General features: G+C 36.2%; 1 protein-coding gene and 1 long non-coding RNA gene across 3 annotated transcripts in view; both read left to right on the top strand.

Annotated features, from left to right (window-relative positions):
- LOC125386033 overlaps positions 1-6,386 on the top strand; it is a 132,755-nt gene extending 126,369 nt beyond the window's left edge. The window contains exon 3 of the long non-coding RNA XR_007225851.1: positions 5,135-6,386. This is a non-coding gene — a long non-coding RNA (uncharacterized LOC125386033). The remainder of the gene's footprint in view (positions 1-5,134) is intronic.
- Positions 1-23,054, top strand: part of LOC100645566 — a 623,360-nt gene that overhangs the window by 266,333 nt on the left and 333,973 nt on the right. The window lies entirely within an intron of this gene.

Genomic DNA, 23,054 nt, shown 5'->3' with positions numbered 1-23,054 from the left:
CAAAATCACATGTTTCGCTGAGGACGCCGCGGGAGTATTTTTATTATTCAAAGCATATAATGGCAAAATAATAATAAATTGATGATTTAAGACAACATTCCTCTTCAATGGACCGTTTGTCTTATTGGTGGTCACGGGTGACCATCGTGGCGCCTTGGTAACAGTCGATAGCGACATATTATAACGAGGCTTCGTTTATTTCAACAAACCATTCGCATTCGTCGTTTCGTCGTAAACAAAACGTGCAGAATATATCGTTGAAACGTGTAGAAAATATTAGTAAACGATATTTGCTTATTCTATATATAATAATAAGGTATGTTCACGCTTCTAACTTCAATTATACGATTATAAAGCAGCATTTACGATTATTTTCTAAGCTGTGTTTATAATAACATTCGTAGATTACCCCTCAAACGTATGGATGCAAACACAGTACACCGTTAGATGCAAGATTTTTCCTAATTTTTTTTTTATTGATGTTCTAATAAAAATGTTTAATTGTTCAATGGGGCATTTTTTACTTGAAAGTATCTTTTATTTATTCAAAATGCCCTAACTGTCAATTTTCATACTATTTTTACAATTGTAAGAAGTTCAAGCACTCCGGTCACCAATGACCACCGTGGCCGCTCATGTATGACCAACGTGGCAGTGTGTTAACAAATAAAAGGACAATGGAAATTCACGATATATTTTCGCTACTTGCCTCGCAAGTCATATTATATACGCAAATCGTAATTACGTACGTCGAGGTTCAGACTTTCTTCAAGTTTTTACGACATTTTTATAGTACGTACCGATGCTCGCTTGCCAAAGACAAAATCCAAATTTTCCAATAATGATTTCTGGGGATCGTCGTTTCTGGACGCGCGATAGTCGAAAGTTAAAGGAAAGATTCGAGCAAATCTATCGTTGGAAACGGCGTAAAGTAAAGTACGGCCGAGAGTGAAGAAGCCAATATAACGTAAGGAAACGCGAGATTATCTCCGTCTCCTCTCTCGGGGATGAAACTTTATGAGCACCATTTGCGGAGTTGTAGAAGTCGGAAGTTTTTGAGGGCTCTTGGCATACATAATCTTTGGAAAGTCAAGTGGAGAAGGGATGCGCGTCCTCCGGGCTAGAAAGACGGATCCTTCCCTTATAGTCTGTGAAAACTTACGCTCGAAACGAGTGTCGCACGGTTGTACTTCGATCGTCCGTGTCCTGTCTTCTTCCCTTAAATTCCGTGTCCGATCGAAACTTGTAGTTGGAAAGTCGTCGTCGTTTCCGGTTAAATTCATCCACGATACCTACGACTCATGTGGATGTTACTGGTTACTCAGTTGTCTTGCATATGGCCGCATAAAGAACCGCGTTCTGCTTTTCTCAATACAAAGGTTATTGCCTGTAGTAAAAGTGAAATTTAATAGAAATTAATCTTTCGTTGTTTGTATTCGGTTTAAAGACTGAGCAAATAAGTTGTCAAGTTCTTATTCGTCTCTTCGTCGCATTTACTATTTGAAACGTATGTCTATAAAGATTATTTACGAAATGAATATAAAATTGTCGGTCTGAATTATAAAAATGTACAACGCCAATCAGGATTTCCATTCTTCCTTCACATGGACACAAGTCTTCTTTCTATTAAAACATATCCGGTAATAAATTATTAGAATCGTTGCATTGTATTTCGTTCTTTTTACCTTCACTTGGTTTCGATAAATGTTACAAAAAGTGTACAACTGCGACTTCCATTCGCTTTCCATCGAAACACGAGATAAATTGCAAAAATACAAAAATACCTTACGAACACTTTTCTTTAAATTTATCTTAAAATTGACCAGCATTTTTATCATCTTCTTGCGATAAACGAACGTACAAAAGTAAATCGTTGGTTTCTTGAAAATTGAATATCAATCGTGTACTTAGGTAATCAACTGAAACAGTTGATAAAATGGATAAAAATGAATAAAAGTTGTTCGATTTGGTGTCTGACAGACTCGTATCTGTCTCACAGATATTAACAGAAAAACGGTACATCGGTTTCAATCGTTTCATTTTCACAAGATATCCCGCTACGTTCCCCAGGAGAGAACAGAATAATTTTACTTGTAACCTGAGATAACTCATTCCGCGCAGTTCGCCATAAATTAACACACTGTCTTTCCGCGCTGGGAACTGCTCGCCGTTCCCTTATATTTCAACAGATGCAGCTGTACCTGTCACTGCGGCCTGCATGCCGCGCGAGGTGAATAGAACAGAGGCAAGCTAGTTACCTTTTCCCTTGAAAAGCGGTTCGGTTATCGGAGTGCTAAATTCATTAGAGCAGCTCAGCCGGCGATATCGGCACACTGCCAGCCGGCTCGCGGCTGATCGGCTCGAATTTGAATTTACTGAAACGCCCCCGCCAACCAACTTTACGACTAGTTCGGATGCGCCAAAACGGGTCATACGAACGCTGTTCCAGAGCTTGTCTTTTCGCGTATACGCTGGATTACAGACCGGCAATCGATTAAACGGATGGCATTGTCGCTTCCTTGTTCCCTCGAACGGAGCAATTTGACGGACAACGGTTAGACGATTAGGTGAGAAATGTGAGGGAGACGCTGCAAGGAACGGATCGATCATGGACTTGCTAGGAATCCTTCTTTAACCCTAAGTCTTCTCGATTACATTGAACGCTTTGTCGTAATTAGTTCATTATTCCGTGTTATAGTAAGATCGGTGAACGCTTCGTACGTTTCGTAATATATTTTACTATTTCATCTACTTTTATTTCTTCCACTCATCCCGCTATCTCTGATAACCGTTTTTGCAGTTCGATTGTCATAGCATTAAAAACTTTCTTCTTCATAGAGTTTTCAAGAAACAATTTTCCAAATCCATCTGTTCCAAGTTGTGGCTTGTTTGGGATAATATTGGTATTTAGACGATAATCGAATCTCGTAAGGCTGCTGCTGAAATCTCAAAATCTTTCGTGTAATGCACGTATACACATATATAATGTGTTCATAAAAGGTGTATACATGCGTTGGAGTGATTTCGCGAGCCTGTGAATAAAATCTTCTACTCCAGTCTTCTGTGCCGATAAATCTGTTAATTGCAAGATCAAACTCAGTTTGAGGTGAATTAATACCAGACATTCGAGGGAATAAAGTGATGCAGTTCTGTCAGCCGTGGCACGCTATTCGCTATGATAGTCCGCATCGTAGGAACCGCGCGAAGGGATCCGTCTATACAGAGGCTCGGGAATGCCAGGATTTCCGGCGGTCCAGAGACCGACAGAGGTTTACCTGGCCTACGGCTCTTAGAAGAGCTATGCGGCAAGTGCAAACGTACTATGCAACGCGGCTATGTGACACTTGCGATACGCGTGAATAGCAGTGAACACGCCGCATTAACGCTAACGTCTCTACGTTGCCGGTTCCCGCTTTTCAACGAACCGCTGATTCATTGAGCGCCACTACTGTTTCGCCCATAGCGAAACGAACGAGGCCCGCTGTCAGCTTCCTGAAACACAGGAACACTCTGTGCTCGGCTTTTACCTCGTTGAATCATCGAATTTAAAATAAATCAACGACACTTTCTCCGTCATTAGTTGAATCGCTTGTTTCGAATGTAACAGTGGACAAAGTAATGAGAGATGTTTTTTCTTCGATTGCAGGAAGATGTATGAGAGTTTCGTTTTTACTGGCTGTTTTAGGAGTTGGTGGCGTTTTTCATAGTCGAGTTATTTGTCGTATCGTTTATTAGTATGTTATAGTTATTTTATAAGATTTCAAGATAATTATCTATTGCGTGTCTTTGCAAGATACTGTTTCAAATCCTCTTCCCAACTGGATGTCAAATGCGTCAATTGAAGAGCAAATTTTACCCTTGATCGATGGGAATAGTGTCGTTTTCCAATAAGAAAGACTTCGATCGAGTACAGATAAGTAACGCTCAACGTTCATCGAGAACGTATTACCGGCTTCAAATTAAATAAATAATGCTGTAATCACGTGGAGTGAAATTTAACAATGTCTGAATATTCGTATCTTCGAAACACTAGAAATTCCGGCGTTTTTAATAAATTTGTACGCCATAGAATATCGTAGAACGAAACAGAGGTGTCTCAAGGAAGTTAAATATCAGTAAAATTACGTCACATTAATCCAACATAAATGCTCTTTTCATACACAAGTGAACCGTTCTTTCCGACTTACAATTAACTTATGCATCATCTTTCCACGTTCTTCGTAGCAGAATAGAGTGCACGTTAATAGTGCAAATTCTCGATGAAAATAACTTTTTCCACTTTTTATTTCTTCTTTCTATCTTTTTCTTTTCTTTTTTTTTTTTTTAAAGCTCACACGAATAACCGTGTATCAACCAGTGTGCTTTATACCAATGTTTAACCCTCGTAAAGAAGGCAACGGTATCAGTGCAATTTGTTGCAGGTCGTGCAATTATTCTTGCACACGTAACGCCAGCTCTTATCACACGCACACGTGTTTCGCTCATTACGCATTTTAAAGCAGCCTCCGGTTTCTTCCCCTCTTTCTCTCTTTCTCTCTCTCTCTCCGTCTCTTTCGTCCTTTGTTTTATTTCCCAGAGCTTCCCTTTCTCGTTTCGCATCCCGCAAACGACGTATCCGTAAAAAGGTGGCATTTTATCGAGTCTCTTTTAAACTGTTTTTTCTTCCTTTTTTTTTTGTTTCATCCTCGCTGCTTTTGTGACGCTACACGATAGTTGATAAGTTTCTATCGCGTTGACTGTAGACCAATTTGATTCTCACCTTTTGCGTAATATCGTTTATGAAATTCTATCTACTTCTTCGATTTTCTTTTCGTCGCAGCTACGAAACGTTCGCATAATTATACTTTCATCATCCCTATTTGCCGCTTATTATTGACAATTATAAAATTATCCGACATCCCAAATATCACTCTCATAGATAGAAGACTAAAAAGAAAACACTCCACTGACCTCACTAAAGAAATAAAATGGTCAAACTCGAAGATGGTATCCTGCTGGGGGTAGCCATCCACGTGTTATTTAGCAATTAAGTTAGAAAAAGTTACCAAATGTCCAACTGGACAAAGTGTAAAGTACAAATTAGATAATAATAAAAAAAATCTCAAATAACCAAGAAATCTTTTCTCTGTTACAGGTAAGCAGAAGAAACACTCTATGGAGCCACGATCATAGCCATAAATCATCATAGAGGTCAAAGTACGAGTAAGTCAAAGATTTTACCGAAAGTTATCCGATGGAAAGAACCGAAGCCCGATCACGAGGTTCCAAGAGCGATGAAAGAACGATGTCAGGCTAAGGAAATCGAAACACGCGGTGGCCTGTCCGCTCGCCGTCGAAACAGCATCCGCTTTTCAATTCAGCGCCCGTCGTCGGTCGTGCTTGCATACAAACGCTCGCATTTGACCGCGTAGCTCGCGGCGCTGCTTCATACCGTAGCAGCCGGCTTAGAACGCGGCCGCACGATAGAAAGTTAGCTCGCAGAGAACGTGCACCCGTTTTCCCGCCTTCGTGTAACTGCACGCGACTGATGCAACGTCCAACATTGCATATTCGAAGACTGACGTCGTGAACAGAAGTCAACATCGTGCCTTTTGCGGCGTTACGTTCGCCTGACTCCGTAGCAACGAACAGTTTCTTCGCCTCGCGGAAAGAAGATCGATTATTAAAATGGTTATAATACGTAGAAGGTTTCTTGCATCGTGTTCTTCAAAGCGTTGCCTCGCGTTATTTCAAACGCGACAGTTGTTGCTGCGTCCTCTTCGACACGGATGACCTAATTTAAGGGACACACGTTCTGTTACCCAGGTTGCACCAAGTTTCTTGGTGAAATTTATAGTTCACGTCTTTCGTCTGCTTGTTTCTTTGGTCTACTTCGAATACGAATTATAATTTTTAGCAAATACTGGGATGTTAAATCTGAACATTTGCTCGAGGATTGATGGAGAATCGGATTAAAAGTAAGTTACAAGTATTATTGCGAATTTGTATTCTTTCGTGAGAAATTCGAAGATACAAATATGCACGATATGCAAAAATATGTAAAATACTTAAGGTATTCTATCTGACATTATTTTACACCTTTTTATTATATTACACTTTTTTAATTGTATTCATAAAAATATGAATTCGTATAAATACACGCAACCTAGTTACGAGCACGATTAAACTGCGAATTTTATCTATGAAATATGCAAAGATTATATTAGCGAAGTAGTAATCCCAAAGTGGTTAAAATAAAATATCGATAAGTAAATTCGTCGTACGTAACGTGGATTTGATCACGTGCAAAATAACCCTATTAAATAATCCTAGCGTAAATATTAGCGATTAATCCCGTTCTATTCACAGTTGTAACACAAATCTAGATCCCATTATCTAGATTACACGTATGTTCATTCTAAACAAGTTCAATTAGGTATTTCAATTTCATTTAAGGGGATTACATCAATTTCTCAGTCTTGCTTTGTCAAGCAAAATACCAGACAAACGAAGTACTGAAAACGGCACAGAGCCGTTATTGTTTAATACAGTTTTATTACTGCTTATCGACAGTTTAACGATAAATTAGTAATTTAACATCGAATATGAAATATAGAATATATTCTAGCGTTGACCGTGTCCCTTTTCACTCTGTCGATGAAGCGACGCATTTCGTGCTTCATGAATATCATTCCAGCGTACCAGATTAAACAGAATTAAATGCGTTGCATGCATACGTAGGAATAAACATTTCGTTGGCCGTCCAATTTCTCTCTATCTGTCTGTCTATCTGTCTGTCTGCCTGTCTGTCTCTCTCTTCCAGTTCTGGTTACATGGTTTCATTAAATCATTCGTAATTGGAGAAAAGAGATCGATGCGACCTTCGTCCTCTATCGCTCGACAACGATGGTCGTCGCTGTTTAATCTCTAATTTTTTATAAAACCTTCCTCTCCATGGATCGCTGTTTCAATCCCCGCGGATAGCTGTCGCTCGTGATTCCCTCGGTGCATGCCGCGGAATTTATTAGTTGTTATTTCAACGAACACACTGAGCACACAAGTCCTCCGTCACCTGGAAGATAAAAAATCGAGCAATTTGGAATTTTGTTGCGCAATATGTGCAACATTCCACGCTGGTTTCTACATTTAAAACGTGGAATCGTGCAGCAGTTTCCAGCGAATTAATCGAATGTTGATCGAACATGTTTGCAGTCTGAGAAATAATTGATCAATAAAATGAAGTAGCGCGACGAGAAAGAAATCCAGCAACTATGTGATTTCCGTTAATCTATCAAATTGATAAATAATTGACAAGAGTGTTTCTTAAGGAGCGTTCGAATTCTCACGGCGATCTATCTTATCGTCGATATTTAAAGTTTCCCAGCATCGTATTCGCGATATGCGTAGATACATCGATCGTCTAGAGGATCTCTCGCGTACGACAATATCGAAAACGTTAAATATCGGCGATAATTGATCATCTGAACAGACCAAAGAATTTTAAATTCACTCTCTTCCAAACTCTTCGATTTTATACGACACGCGAGGTTTTTTTATATAAATAATCTTTAGAATAAACGCGACGATTTCTACTTCAGAAACTTCAGAAGGCAATCTATATCGATGTAACTCTTCCTCTCCGCAAATAGATCTTTCTAAGCTGAAAGTATAATATATATCGCCGAATGGTCCATTGGAACAAACAAAACGACAGAGCGGAGCGTACACGTGATGTAGATGACCCGCTTCTCCGCATGAATTCAGAAATAATCGCGTTGGTCAGAGGGTCGCGATATTTCAACCGCGGATGGATAAATAATAAATAATCGGCGTGGGTGGTGGCGAGCGAGGGCAAACAAAGACATGATTCATGCCGGTGGTTCTGGGATCCGCGAATTTGCGTGCTACGCGACGTCATATTTGTCGGGGGCCTAGACCCTGTGTGTATGTTACGTATATACGTGTGTAGACATAAACGCCACAGTAACCAGCTCTCGTGTACCGAGCTCAATGTATAAAAGCTGTGCAAGGGTGCGTGTGTTCGATCAAAAGCATGTTTCGTTAATCTCGACGCGCGTAAACTGGCGACCACGTGCTCGTGTTTAGGCCGCGTGATAACGCGTACGCGATACAGGCCATGTCGTTTGATATTGTTCCTACATTTGTTTCCTCGCTGACAAAGGGCTGAGATCCGATCGAGACAGACCCTTTCTTTTCGTCAATGCGCCGCCTCTTATCTTGCACGTGTAAGTTGACGATTAGAAAACTTTATAAGAAGTTGTTCGTGTGTATAAGTTTCTGTGCAGATAGGAAATTGTATAGCGTGGTCATAAATTAAAACTTTAAATGGCGACATGCGCCGATGTAGTTGTAACCCAGACGCTTTATTGACGTACGTGCTTCATAGAAATATGTTTAACGTCTAGAAAACAAGGGGAATACGCGGTCTACCTTATTATAAAAGCATTGTTCCCAGTCTTCCCTTGTCTCTCGTATGTTAAATATGACGCATTCTTTTTCTATATCATTCTCTTTTATCCGTCGTGCGTTACTACTAACTGATCGTTCTCCGATAATATGTGAAAAATGTGTGTCTACATTTTTCAGCTGCGTTCTTGTAATACCAGAATGTGGATTTTTATGCGTTCGTGACAAATTTAGGGGCGCAAAAATGTACGGAATGTATATAATATACGAGAAGGTATAAAATATTCAAAGTGGTATACTCGTTATAATTCTTAGTAGATGTTTACACGCCTAGGTCTATCGTTTCTTTAATTCTGTACATAAGAATATAAATATTTACATAAAAATACGCAGATTAATTGTCAGACTTATGGAAGAAGTAAAATAGTGAGAAACTAATTGGTTCATATAGACGTTGTTCTCTAACTTTAATAGAGCAAGAAATACGACTTGTTAAAATTATCGAACCGCCGTATCACGTGTATATTTTCACCTGGTATAGAATTCGTGTTATGTCAAGATAGTCTTTCTTCTGATTTCTGTACAGTAATCAGTGGCTAATACACTTTCGTATCGTAGTCGGTTGAATGAAGTTAGAAAAATAGTCGACAGGAGAGAAAAACCGTCTCTTTCCTCGAGGGACCGTGGATTGATGTTGAATTGCCTTGGAACAGTTTCACAACACGAAACATGTCGATTCGTTAAGAGAGAAGGCGCTGCACGATAAAGGATGAAGACGTGGACGCGGTACGCGAAGGAATGGTGAACTATGGCGCGTTGGCGTGCTCGTCACGAGTTTACCGAACACTGAGATTTTATCGAGACGTTATCGGCCAACGATTACATCAGTATGCAGGGATAGACCGAAGAATTTAGAGAATTGTGTTTATTGATCGGTCATTGGTATTCTTTTGTTGTGTAGAAAAGAAAGATTCTAGTACGAATTTGATATTTCTGATATCAGAGGTAAATTTGTTGACTTTTAAATGGTAGACTTTTAAATAAAAAATTTTCCAACACAAGAGGATTCCAAGTAGTACGTTTTTAAATTTTTAGGATCTATCAAACGCTTAAGCGATGATTTCAATTTTCTGTTCATAATCTACCGACCAGAACACTTGATAACTCGAGGTACAACGTTTATTAAGTTTATCTTACAGATACATATAACATCATTTATCAACGTACCCAACTTGCTGACTGTCGAATGACTTGCAAATGAAAATTCAATAAATTTCAATATTATAGGAAAAGAAATCAGTTGATAAAATTGATAAACGTTATCAACGAACACTATCCTCTTATCCTGACTTAATTTTCTAAATATCAAAGGTAGCAAAAAGTAATATCAAATGTAGATAATATTATTTAGGAACGTATTCACGTGGGAAGACGTAATATGTTACAAAGTTAGAAAATTATCATTTATTTTCACTTTGCAAGATCAATATACCGAGTTATGTACATAGTTGCGGTTCCGTGTTTGTAAGATTCTCGCGTACGAAGCACTCGTAATTTTCTTGATCGTGTTCCTTTCCTGTTTTGATCAAGAACAGAACATCCAACTGCGTGCAGAGTATCGTCGAGTGACGCGAGTCTTATTTTTAACTGCTATCGTTGTTATATATGAGGAATTACCATTATAAACAATACGATGTTTGTTTCACGTTAATCTAATTCTCTCAATGACCACTATTTCGAGGATTATGCAAATGGACCGTGTGCTTTTAACTTGTTTATCGATCACGCGAGTTTAACGCTCAAGCTTGTATTTCGTTGTACTCCATGTATGCATTGAATGATCACTTTGGGCCATGCTAATTAACCTTTAATTGTATCGTTGGCCATACAGACTACGACATTTCGATAAGTTATTTAACTTTCCTATAATCTAACTTCAATTTATATCTTATATTTTGTTCGACAAAAGCGATTTATCGATCGTCGATTTATTCTATACAGTATGGAATCTATATACATATATTGTAGAAAGTACAATAGAACAATAGTTTAGTAATAGATTAATAGCTTAATGAGGAAGGTTATTAGTTGTAACTATGGCGTAAATATGATTCAGCACATATCGTAAGCGGGTAGAATATAAATCGGAAGCCATACTAAGCCGCAATGGATTAAGGATTAATTAATACATAAATAATATGTTATAGAAAATTCATAAAATAAAGTTATATTTCTTTGAAATTAATTATTAGGTCGTCTGAAAAGTTTCTTTCGTTTTATAAGGAAATAATGGATCCACGTTTTCCGTTTTATATTATTTTATCGAATTATGTATGATCCGTTTTGTTCTGTCGAAATAAAGATTACAACGTTCGATAGATTAGGTTTCATGTTTGTACAAAGATACGTTATTGTAAAAGACGTTTCTGTAAAAAAAGAAATACTTCTCGAACAACCTAATAACTTGGCCTAAACTATGTTGTCATCATTTGCAATTCAACGATACCAATTAAATATTATTGTTGCAGGTTTGATAACTCGTTGAATTTATTCTTAAGTTAAATGGACTAATAAATTAACTATTGCTTAATGAATTCTTTTTTTTCAGGTTTCAGATCACTTTGAAGCTCGATTATATACTTTATATTACCTTACATAAATTTCTTTGTATTTCATCCGAATATTTGGGATACTATTATATGCATATAATTGAATATTACTATGCCGAACAGAGATTTTCTCTTTTCGTTATAATGGCTCTCCGTGAAATGTTCCGAAAGATTGAATTATTTAAAATTCGGGTCGTTCTCGTCAAAGGATCGACCAACTCAGTTAACAAAGTTTCAACCGAACTCCTAAGTTCATTAATTATTTTTGTGGTCGTGCAACGATAGCCTAACGATTCTCACAATTTTCCATTTCCCTTTAACAATCGTTAAACACGAATCTCTGCTAATTGATAGAACAATTGCGTATAATTATTACGGTTAAATTCAAGTTAATCTCTGCGAAAACAAGGTGGATAATTAGAAAATATTCCTAGTCCAGTCTATACTTATTCTCATTAAAATTCAACGTACAATCTGATTTTAGAGAATCAATTGTCTCGACGTTTTTCAATCGATTCACATTAGTACGAGGTAAATTTACCATGTTATATTGTTAATAATACTGCGAAGGAATATTAATTACGCGAAAAAAGGACCTGGTCGCAAAGCGACTTTGAAATCGGTTCTCTGCGCGATTTTACGTCGATGCAAATACCTTTGTTGATACCGTTTCGTCATCGTTAAAACTACGATTAAAATGTTAATCGACGAGGAGGCAAAGAACCGAGATCCAAAAGCCCATTTAAAACACGTCGTGCAAAATACACCGAAAACAGGGCAAATGTCGAGCGATGCAAGTTGTCCTGAAAAACATACCTTTTAAAATGTAATTTCGCTTCTGGTTTCTGTTTGTTGATCTTCCGTACCACGTATTACGCATACAGAGTTGAAAATGAAGTTCGAAAAGTTGCGCGATGAGGATTCGTCGGAAGATAGGATAAAGACGGAATTATTGCGAAGCTCGCAATAACCTACGTGTTACACGGCAACTTAATCTTGTGTGACTAGCGAATAAGACGTATACACGGTGAAACCTTAGCTGACGACCCTAGGCTGTTTAGATAGCGCAATTGCTGTCTGTCTACCTCGTTACAAGAGCTATCTTGGTGCGATTCTTGCGTACCGTTTTCTTGCTCGATAGAAACTCGCTCTTTGTTACGTTTAATCCAACAATTGTTCATTAATTACAAAGCGATACATTCGCAAAAAATATTGCAGAATTTCTCATTTGTCGAACGTGTTCTATTTGGTTGTCCGGAAAGTGTCTTTCTTTCGTAAACGTGTTTTTTTTAATAGCAGTGCACCTTCATACAAAAGTGAAACCAAGTGTGTGAAATGTTGCGGTGTTTATCTCGACAAAATAAAATGGATCGTAAATAATATATACAAAAGATACAAAAGATACAAAATAATATAAAACAAAAAATTGTTGCGCGTCTATTATTTCCTGATAAAACGAAAGAAACCTAATAACAATTTAGATTCACTTTATTTTTCACTGCAACACCTTGTGACTTGAAAATTACAAATGATTAGAAAATTACAAAAAATTACAAATTATATTTAATCTTATTTTAATTGCCTATCACTATGTTATTATAATTATCGATCCTTAGATTTTCCGTTCAAAACATTGTTACAGTATAATTAAAATGTTTCATACAAACTTACTATCGTCTGCTATCCGACAAGAAATATTATATTTCGCAAATACTTAATAAGCAAAATTTTATTTAAAAAAATCTTGCGTCTTCTCAACGAAAGATTTCTTTAATTTTTAGAAAAGCTAAAATTTTCCTCGAGTAGAATGCTCGTTGTGAGACGATAACAGCGAAGAATAATGGGAATTAATCGTATCGTGGAGACGCGGTATTGCGAACGAACGATATTTCATTCTATGCGGTCGGTTTTTTTCATCGCGAAAGTTCTCGGCGGTAGAAGTCGAGATAAAACGTCTGCCCTGGCCGGTCGAAACTGCTCTACAACTATTCGGCCTTAGAGGGTGACCGAACCGCAATCCAAAACCGCATTTTAGTTCGCCACTAGTAAATAGAGAAGGGCAATTTTAGTTGAAATGAAACGCGGATCTAGATAAAACTTAAAGCGTCAAATCAGAACGATGAGTTCGTCGAACGTCGAACACGTGTAATCGTAGCTACACATTGAATACGATGTTTCTTTCGATTGCCGATGGGCTCAAATAACAGAACAAGTGGGTATTCCAACATTAGGCGACTGCATTCGAATACTGTGGAAGCAGTTTAAATAAAAATGAAGAAGCGGTACTTTCAAGTAGATTCAAATTTAAACGCGATAGATTCGATCTTTCTATAAATGTGTCGAGAAACGAAAAAGGTACTCTTAAGTAGAATCGAATATCGGTCGAATAGATTCGAAACTTTTTATGAGCATCTTATCAGAAAAATTCTCCATTCCCTTAAAATCATTTTTCTTGGTCTAATCCTATATTTATAACCGACCAGATCCGTCTCGTAAGGCCATAAACAGAATATAAAACGCTTTTCCGACTCTCGTGACTGATTTAGCGATTAGCAATTATAAGAATAGGTAGATTGAAATGGCGTATAATAAAATTCTATAATGAAAATATCCAGGAAATTGATCCAACAGTGAACGTGCAAATCTGCTACAGTGGAAAAGGAATGACACAGTCAGACATAGCGTTCCTAGTATTTCTAAAACATAGTTATATTCTCAAGATGGAATGGCGGTTGCATGTCGAGCTGAATTTTAAAATGAAAATAATATTTGCTATGTTTCTCACCGGGAAAATATTTATTAAATAAGTATCGTAATATACAAAATATTAAAAGATACTTTTAACGTGCAATCGATTTTTAAACAAGTAAATATTACTAAGCAAAAAAAAAAAAAAAAAAAAGAAAGGAAAAGGAAGAATATCACGTACATGCAACATCACGTTGCTTATTTTTCAAAATAATATATCCTCCGTTTTTTCGACTGGCCGACGTGCTCCAAAAAACCAATTGTTGCCAGTCAGCGATCGATTAATTAAAAACGAAGCTGGGTCAACGCTTTTCGTGTTGAAATCGAATCAACGAAACATTCGAAACTGAGATAAAAAAAAAAGGAATGAAAAAATAAATGATAACTACAAAAGGAAGAGAAAAAAAGGATAGTGGATTGCATAGACACGGAACGATTGCTATTGGAGCGTTGGTATTTCGAGGACAGTGGCCATCGAAACTAGACAACATTATAATGAAACTTTGCCAGTTTGTTGAATTAAAGGGATTACGCTAATCCATCGCGTCAAATTCGAATAATCCAGCCATTTCCAACAACCAACCAAAACAGATTATCCGGAGTCGAAATAAGAACAAAGCGAGCTCCCGAGGCGACGATCGGATTACGTTGACATTAACAGTGATCTATGTAGTTTGATAGAAATGATCATTGTGGAATTCCCTTTAATCGATAGACCTTCAAAAGTTAGCGTATTGTGCTTAAATTGATTTTACGTCTGAATTAATTTATCGAGTAGAAATTACGTTGCAAAGAAAATATGAATTAAAATTCTCTCGCAGAGAGAGAACGAAATTGTGAAAAATTAAAAGAACGGACGTTTGATGAAACGTTATAGAGTTTGTTGATGATATCGTGCGTTTTCTTACTATTGTAATCATGAACAATTGCAACTGAGTAACAGGTAGCAAGATTCCAAAGTTGAGTGACCGTTTATTACGTAAATTGATTTTACAAACAGACTAAATACGAAGAAAGATAGTACAGAAATATTTCCAGAAGATATATCGTAAATATCTACAATAATAATTGAAACATAGATACTTGCGAGGATGACTATAATCAGCGAACGATTTTTCAAATAATATTGACTATGCCATTAGGTTGCCCGAAAACTTCCTTTCGTTTTTGTTGAGAATTCTGGATCTTAATTGCCAAAATAAAAGTAAAGGAACACTAAGGCTACGCTTAGAATTCATATTGAAATAGTTATATATTTATTTGATAAACGATTTCAAAGATATTCATCGATACACACTTGCACGCGTCTTACCTTTTTCCATACCATACGGAACAGTTATTGAACATTCATCTGTTTTTCGAGACATCTGTTTTTCGTTTTACTTCCTCATACTCATATTCACATACGCGTGTCACTACTACGCGGCCAATCTAGCCTAACGCACAAAATTATACATATCTCAATAATTTTATAAGGAAATAATAGACGCACAATGTTTTTGGTTTTATATCAGTTTATTGAATTATGCACGAACATAATAATAGAAATATAACGAAATGGATGATGCATAATTCAATTCAAATTATTGTTCGTCTATTATCACCATATGAAACGAAAGAAACTTTCCGGACAACCTAATATATAACCGTAGATCGTAGAAGATAAGAAATACGTAACATAAAACTATTTCTTGAAATTTTACATCGGATTCACTTTATATCACGTCGATTTATCACGACAATGATTGTGAATTATCGACGAAGCTCGAGTAATTTAAAAATATTTCATACATGAAAACTCAGCTTTCACGAGCTTCTTACAAGTCAACGTTCGCAAAATGAATTACAAATTTTAGAATACGGATTAACGAGCCAAGATAGTGAAAATCCAAAAATCCTATAATAACCGGAATAAATTAACCCGACGAATTAGCGGCACGCGTGAACCTATTCGGAAACGTAACTAATTAACTTTATCGCCACTAACGCAACTCTCTGTATCCCAGAGCAGAAACTGCGATTGATTCATCAAGCAGAGAAGTGCTGCATACTTGAAATAGAAATACGGCTGAATGGTTCGATGTTCAAAGTGCGGTTGATTCCACGATATCGAAACAGAAGCGTAGAACATGGTAAGTTTATTATCAGTTAGAAACGTATGGTATTTACGCTGACAAATACTCGCAGCGACTGTACCAAACGATAAGAGGATAATTGAAAAGCTGCGCAAGATGATTGAAAACGCCGAAAGAGAGTGTTCGTAACAAAGCTGCGTACAGTTTGGTTAATTAAGTTTTGGCTACTATCGACGGAAGTTTATAGCTCTTTATTAGCGAAGAAAGGGCGCTTAAGAGTGACGGATCAAAGCGGAAGGTACTCAGTGATCGATAACCACGTTAGAGTATCGTTTTGGCCGAGTTTCCGAATATTGCGAGGTCCAGACCACTTTACGGCATTAGAGTATGCAACGCGAAGACGTTGCACGTGTCACAAGCAATTTCGAAAGGTGACCTGTGGTTTCATGTACCAACGTTCGAACACGTCAATGGCTATTGAAAGTCCAACAGGCAAACGTTTCAGAGGCCAACGTCTTGTATCCAAACTTCAAACTGCCAATAATAAAGTTTCCCGAATTCTTACATCAACGCGATACCATTTCGCGAATCATCGTATTCTATGCTGAATCTTCAGGATGTTACCAGGTGTATAACGAATACATCGAGAAATTTTGTGCAACAGTAGTGTGCTTTGAAATTCGTAGAGGTGTCCTTTTGAATTCTCCGATGGAAATGAATGGTATTCGCGATTTTATGTAAATTTAAACATGTAGCAATTGAATGTAACTTTAGAATTTATAAATAAGATAACTATACAACGATCCTATTTATATGAAATATCCTACTTCGTATCTTACATTCTGTATGCGAATGTATCATACGTATCTCGTGTGTGAAAGCTCAATTTATAAATAATTAGAAAATTAAGTATTGATTTCATTTAGTAAACAATAGAGGAGGAATAAAATTTGATGCTTTTTAAATAGAAAATGATAGTGTATGATAATTTTATATCGCAACATTATCGTAAAATATTTACTGTTATTAAAATTTCCGTGGAAATTACAATGCCGAAGTTTGATTAAAAATAAAGAAAGAAGCTACGAGCTGTTAAAGATTTAACAGAGAGAGGGAGAGAGAGGGAGAGAGAAATAAGTAAGAATCATGGCCGTCTCCCATGGGAGCAATAAGATACCTTTAACTTTCGAAACGGGCGACTTTCAATTCTTTCTCATGTCTATAATTCTTTCATGCGTACAAGACAAGGGCCGCATCATGTTTATCTTTATTATAAGGCGCAAAAAATACAAGAAATTCTATACGCCATTCAAAATATATAAATCGATAGTTATCGTACAAAAAATTATTCGTTCGTTGTTAACGACGTACATAAAGACACGATCGTTAGAAATTATATCGATTGATACGTGTTACGTACTTAGCAAAATAAATATCGCGATTCTATAAAATTTCGTGAACAAAAACGAGAGGAGAAGCGGAAAAGTACATATGTAAAAAATAGACGTCGTATATTTTTTCAGCAAGACTAGCCCTTTACGAGTCTAATGTGTTGATGGACAACGCGAATCAACGACAACGATGGTATTTTTGCAACAATCCATTGTCTCAATACTACTATTGGCTTGGCAACTAAGTGATTGCGGATTTTGTCATTAGGTGGTATTGACAAAATCTGCAATCACTTAGTTGCCAATCCAATAGTATTGGTTCTTCTACAAATATTCCTAGAATTCTAGACTTTTCATTCGGATATACCATCTACGAACCAAACACCGAATGAAGCTTAATTATTCCTTAAATGGTTAATAAATCGAATAGAATAACGTTGCTTCATCAAATTATATCGTACACATCATGATTTAGGTAATAAACAAACTGCAAGATTTTCTAGAAGAAAATAAAAGATATTCAGTTTTAATGCTATCACTGTTGCTAGGTATTATTTATCCAAGATCTATAATCTTATTACTAATCTCGTTAAAATGTATTAATACAAGCCAGTATTATTTAACTCGAATAATATGCACGTTATATTCGTTACATTTAGATAACAAAGTAAACGTAATCGTTATAATATTTTCTTTATTATTATACCATCTGTCGCCACAATTATTGATCGATTTTATTTTATTTGATAAAATAAAACACAACCAAGCAAAAACTGTTTTACGCTATGGAAAATCAGTAAATAACGAACGTATTAATAATATTATTATTTTTATAATTGAATAATATAAGCGACAGAGCAATGCTGGATATAAATGTTCGAGAAGTAAACTGCGAGATTTCTCGTTTTCACCCTTTCAGCTCGTTTAAACAACGACTCTATGGAAGAAGGTACGTTAGGCAAAGGGATAAGGGTAGAATGAATAAATCTGCATAGCTTAAATATTAAGGAGTCGCGCGTTCTTTGCTATTCCGTCGAAAACAGTCTTTGAGGATAAATAAGAGCTTGGTAAAATTCCACTAAGCGCCAAAAGAGAGAAAAAGAAAGAAAAAGAGAGAAAAAGAGAGAGTGCGGGGGTGGCGAAAAATGGAAGATCGATGAGGCGACGAGTGGTTATTATCGAAACGACGATATATATATACAATATATATATATATAGCATCTGTGGGAAAATTACGATTCTCTCGGATTCTTATGAATTTTCTTTAATATGCATCCTTTTGGGAAGAAGAGGATGAAACGATATTTGGCATACGTTACAATAAATTTTATCACTTTTTCTTTTCATAGTTTACCTTGGGGTGGATTTTTCGAACACTTCTGAAATTCTGAAAAATAATATATTACCTATACAGGAAATATCAAAAGCTGATACTTTATCCCGAAATATGTAATATTTTTTGAACTTTTGGTACGTGACACGTTTCTGAAGCTTTGGAAATAACGTATTAAAATGTGTAAAAAAAAAAAAAAAAAAAAATAATGAAAAGTGCTATTTCATCTTGAAGCGTACTTTTCGAATTTTTATCGCGATTCGTTTTCAAAATGCTGTAAATAATTTGATAAAATTTCATTTGTACGTACGTATCTACATCGAATTGGGCGAGGTCTCAAATATTCTTTTTCTTCTTTTGAATCATTATACCGAACACTATAGATTTGATTATGTCAATCTTCTTAGCGTAACGATCATTTGTGCAGCCAATTATCGATATGGATCTTAGATTTCAATTTTCCATTGTATCATTTTCTACGAGTATCTAAATATACACATATACAATGTAAAAATGTGTTCAAATTATGTCAGGCAAGGAACGTCAATTTCTAAAATTTGCTGCCTATTTCTCGCCATTTGTGTTCTCAGAAATGGAGTTTTCAAATCAATTTTCTACTACTCTTGAAAAGTGGCCATTGGAATCAATGGCCCTCAGGTTAAGAAACAAAAACATAGAAGTGCCGGAATTTTTCAACCTCCTTTGCAGCCTTGTGCTATGGCCGAAAAAGCCCGGTGGCACCGTCGCCGACATCGAAATCAATAGCCCAGAAACGAAAATAAATTAGCCGCGTTATCTGAAGCTCGGCATCGCATCGCCGGGAGCGCGAGCGGACCGGTTTAATTCGAGTTTATCGGTCACAGCGATTTCGCGGATCGATTCGTGCAGAGGCGGTGCACTACGACGAGATCCAGCGTGTTACCGACGTTGACTCAATGGAACGCGAGAGAAAACGATATTCTCGTTTGACCCTCGTCCATTTAGACAATGGCTTCCACGATGAAAAGAAGAAATCAACTACATATTATTGGCAATTTATATGTCAATTATTTTATGTTCCAGTAATTGGAGAGTTCATAAGAAACAACACGGTCCCTGTCACTGTTCACCTTTTTCTAATAAAACAGACATATACATCGACTTGTTTGATTCTTACTTAATAGATTTCATGATGTAACACGATATATTTCTTTTCTTACAAGACGTTCGTCATATTATGCAACTGTTTTACGCTTGAAGAAATTGTGCAATAATTATACAATTGTTAAGAACGGTCTGTATAATTGTGTCGTCAAAGATGTGTATTGAATGAAATTATCACGTTATCTTTTATATAGATAGAACCAATCACTTATTATTCTATAATTATTTCACTGTGTATAAGTGTATTGTACATTGAAGTACAAGTATCATTCCATTTCTCTTATTAATAAATAATCATCAACTTTGTCAAAATTCGTTTTGTCAAAATACAGACCCTTCTGTTCATTCTATCAGCGATTGTTGGCAACTGCTGAATGCTTGTAACGCGATGGCTTGACAGGGTAGCAAAGCTGCCTGTCAGAGATGATGGAAAGGCAGGGAAGCAGAGAAACGTGTGGTAAAAAACATCACCATTCGACCCTCTTCTATATCTTTCTCCAAATTGTGTTTCTTAATTACTTCTTGTTTGTGATTCCAGTTTCTTATCTATTTTATTTCTTATCGATATTATATATATAATATTAATTCTACGATTAAGTTAATTTTGTTTTTCAACGCGAGTTGGATTGGCTTGGATTGAGGCTATCAGAAGGTTTAATCGGGTTCTGAATTTCGTAGAATTTATTCCTAGTACGTAGATAATTGGTTTGAAGTATCGTTTAAAAGTAATTAAAATCGCAGCTTGTTCGACGCAAAATGGGAATTTAAGGATAAAATTGTTTCCAGTCCTTTTACTTCCTTCTTTTTAATCTTTTTATTTTTTATGTATGACAAGTTTCGTTGCTTATTATTATTATTATATTTGTAGAACAAGTACTTGATCGTGCGAAGAAAGATAAAGAGAAGGCGCGTGTAGAACCGATGCCATGGGTCGTCGAAATTTCTACAGATTGTTCTACCGCTAGTTCTTTTATTATGCGGCACGTGCACCGTCTCCATGAGAAAGGTACGCCAAAAAGAGAAGCGCTGAACCCGGAAAAAGAAGAAAACTTAAAAGAGTAGTGTAATCCCCAAATCGCAGCTTTAGCGGGATTTCACGTAAGAATATAATAATGTTCACGTTGTGGACGATACGTTTTCTCTAACCGCGAATACGAGTGCCGTCCAGTTTCTGCACAGGATGGTACGTTAACGAAAATTAAGTCAAAATGTAAATGTTAGTACGCTGTGATCGAGATATTTAAGAAATGAAAAAATTTGTTTAATTGTCGGAGGCGCGAGAAAAAATTTTTGTTGGTTCCAAAAAAAAAAAGAAATATTTTAGTTTCTCGTGTTTCTAGTTTTTAAATTTACCGAGCTCCAGGCACGTAAATTCGGTCACGTTGTTTAATTATTCAGTGAAGAAGGTCTAACTTTGTATAAATAAATAAAACGACTAAGCGGTGCGGAGGGGGGAGAGTATGAATTCTTAACATTTTACATATATATTTTTCAGCTGTAACGTACATTTGAAAATTCTATTACCGCGAGATAAGTTACATTGAAAAGTGCATGGTTAAAAAGGTATGAAAAATTTGAAGAATATCACGTTGTAAAGCCTCTATATTATTTGTTTAAAAATGGAGCACGACGAAATATGAAATATCAAAGCTAGAATGTACTGGAATAACCGTGATACTTCGTAAAATTTCAAATAACAATGAAATAAAGAAATGAATATCCGAAACAAGTAGAAATTTAGGAACCTGTCCGATACAGCTTTTTTTATTGCGCTATGAAGATAACGTGCCGTAAAAATTTCACTCGCCAAATGTTACGAAACTTTACGTGCAACCGTTTCATGCGTCAAACTGTTGTATTTCTAATATATTCACGTGTCTTCTTGTACTTTACAATATAAATAAATGTACATTTGAATAATTAAATTCAATTTTTTGTCTACCTGGCCTGTAATATGGTAAATGCCGAGTAAGCCAAAAATAAAATAGAAGAATATATTTTATACATTGCCACTGTAAAAACGAATAGAAGGAAATGATTATATAGGGTAGTTGGTAACTGGTGGTACAAGCGGAAAGGGGGTGATTCTACGCGAAAAAAGAAGTCGAAACTATAGAATAAAAATTTTTCGTTTGAGGCTTTGTTTTCGAGAAAATCGACTTTGAATTTTGGCTCGGTACGCGTGCACTTCCTCACCTCTCGTTATAACGGATCTCACTGTAGATCGTTGTCTCGATTGACGTTAGGTTGATAAACACTTCCAATGTGTTAGAAAGTGTTCATAAAAATTTAATTAGAAGAGCAGAAGTATGTGTTCGGCAGAATGGGCAACATTTTCAGCAATTTTTGTAATAATAAACTTTATGATTACTTCATGTTATTTTATTATATATTCCTAATTTTCCGTTACGACAAAAACAAACTTAAACTGCGATAATATCCATCGAGACAACGATCTACAGTGAGATCCGTTATAACGAGACGTGATAAAGTGCACGCGTACCGAGCCAAAATTCAAAGTCGATTTTCTCGAAAACAAAGCCTCAAACGAAAAATTTTTATTCTATATTTTCGACTTCTTTTTTCGCGTAGAATCACCCGCTTTCCGCTTGTACCACCAGTTACCAACCACCCTGTATAATTAGATCATATCTAGATCCATTCGTGATTAGTAACTCGATCGCGTAGAATAAAATTGATTAGCCTGTAAGATTACGCTGAGATCGTTACGGGCATCCATGACCTACAATATAAATCGAAACTTGAACTCCTTTTAACATATCTTAGAAATATTCTGTCTTTAAAATCCGATATTCCATCTGTAATGCCATAAGGTTCATCGCGATTGTACATGTCGAATTAGAAGCAAATACAGCGCAAATTAAAATGAAATACTCCGTAAAATTAGGTAACTGAATCCACAATATCATGGCTATTTATGCGTGTCTAGAATGCTGACGTTTATGTATTTATAAGAAATTTAAAGATGCAAAAGTTTTCAGAACGTAGTTAACATGAAAAAATACATAACATATACAAAACAAATTACAAATTATAATATTTAACAAAGTGGGAAGAATTTTCTATTCAAGTTTCATTCTCTTAGTCGTCTTCGTGAAAATATGAATTTGCATAAACATCCGCAGTCTACTTACGACTCGCAACAGTATCGGTAGAAGGTTTAACCGTCTTTTGCAATGTAACTCGCAATTAATATTATCGAACCCCAAAAATCCGACCTTTCGTTAGCAACCTAACACCGCAAAGCAACTATTTACAAAAATATGCTACTTTAAAATCGCTAAAATCTCTAAAAAAGGAAAGCGTAATTATGATTTTCGGGTATTTA

Source organism: Bombus terrestris, chromosome 11 (genome assembly GCF_910591885.1).
Source record: "Bombus terrestris chromosome 11, iyBomTerr1.2, whole genome shotgun sequence".
Taxonomy (NCBI): domain Eukaryota; kingdom Metazoa; phylum Arthropoda; class Insecta; order Hymenoptera; family Apidae; genus Bombus; species Bombus terrestris.
The sequence above is the reverse complement of the archived record's forward strand: the minus strand, read 5'-3'. Positions and strand labels throughout refer to the sequence as shown.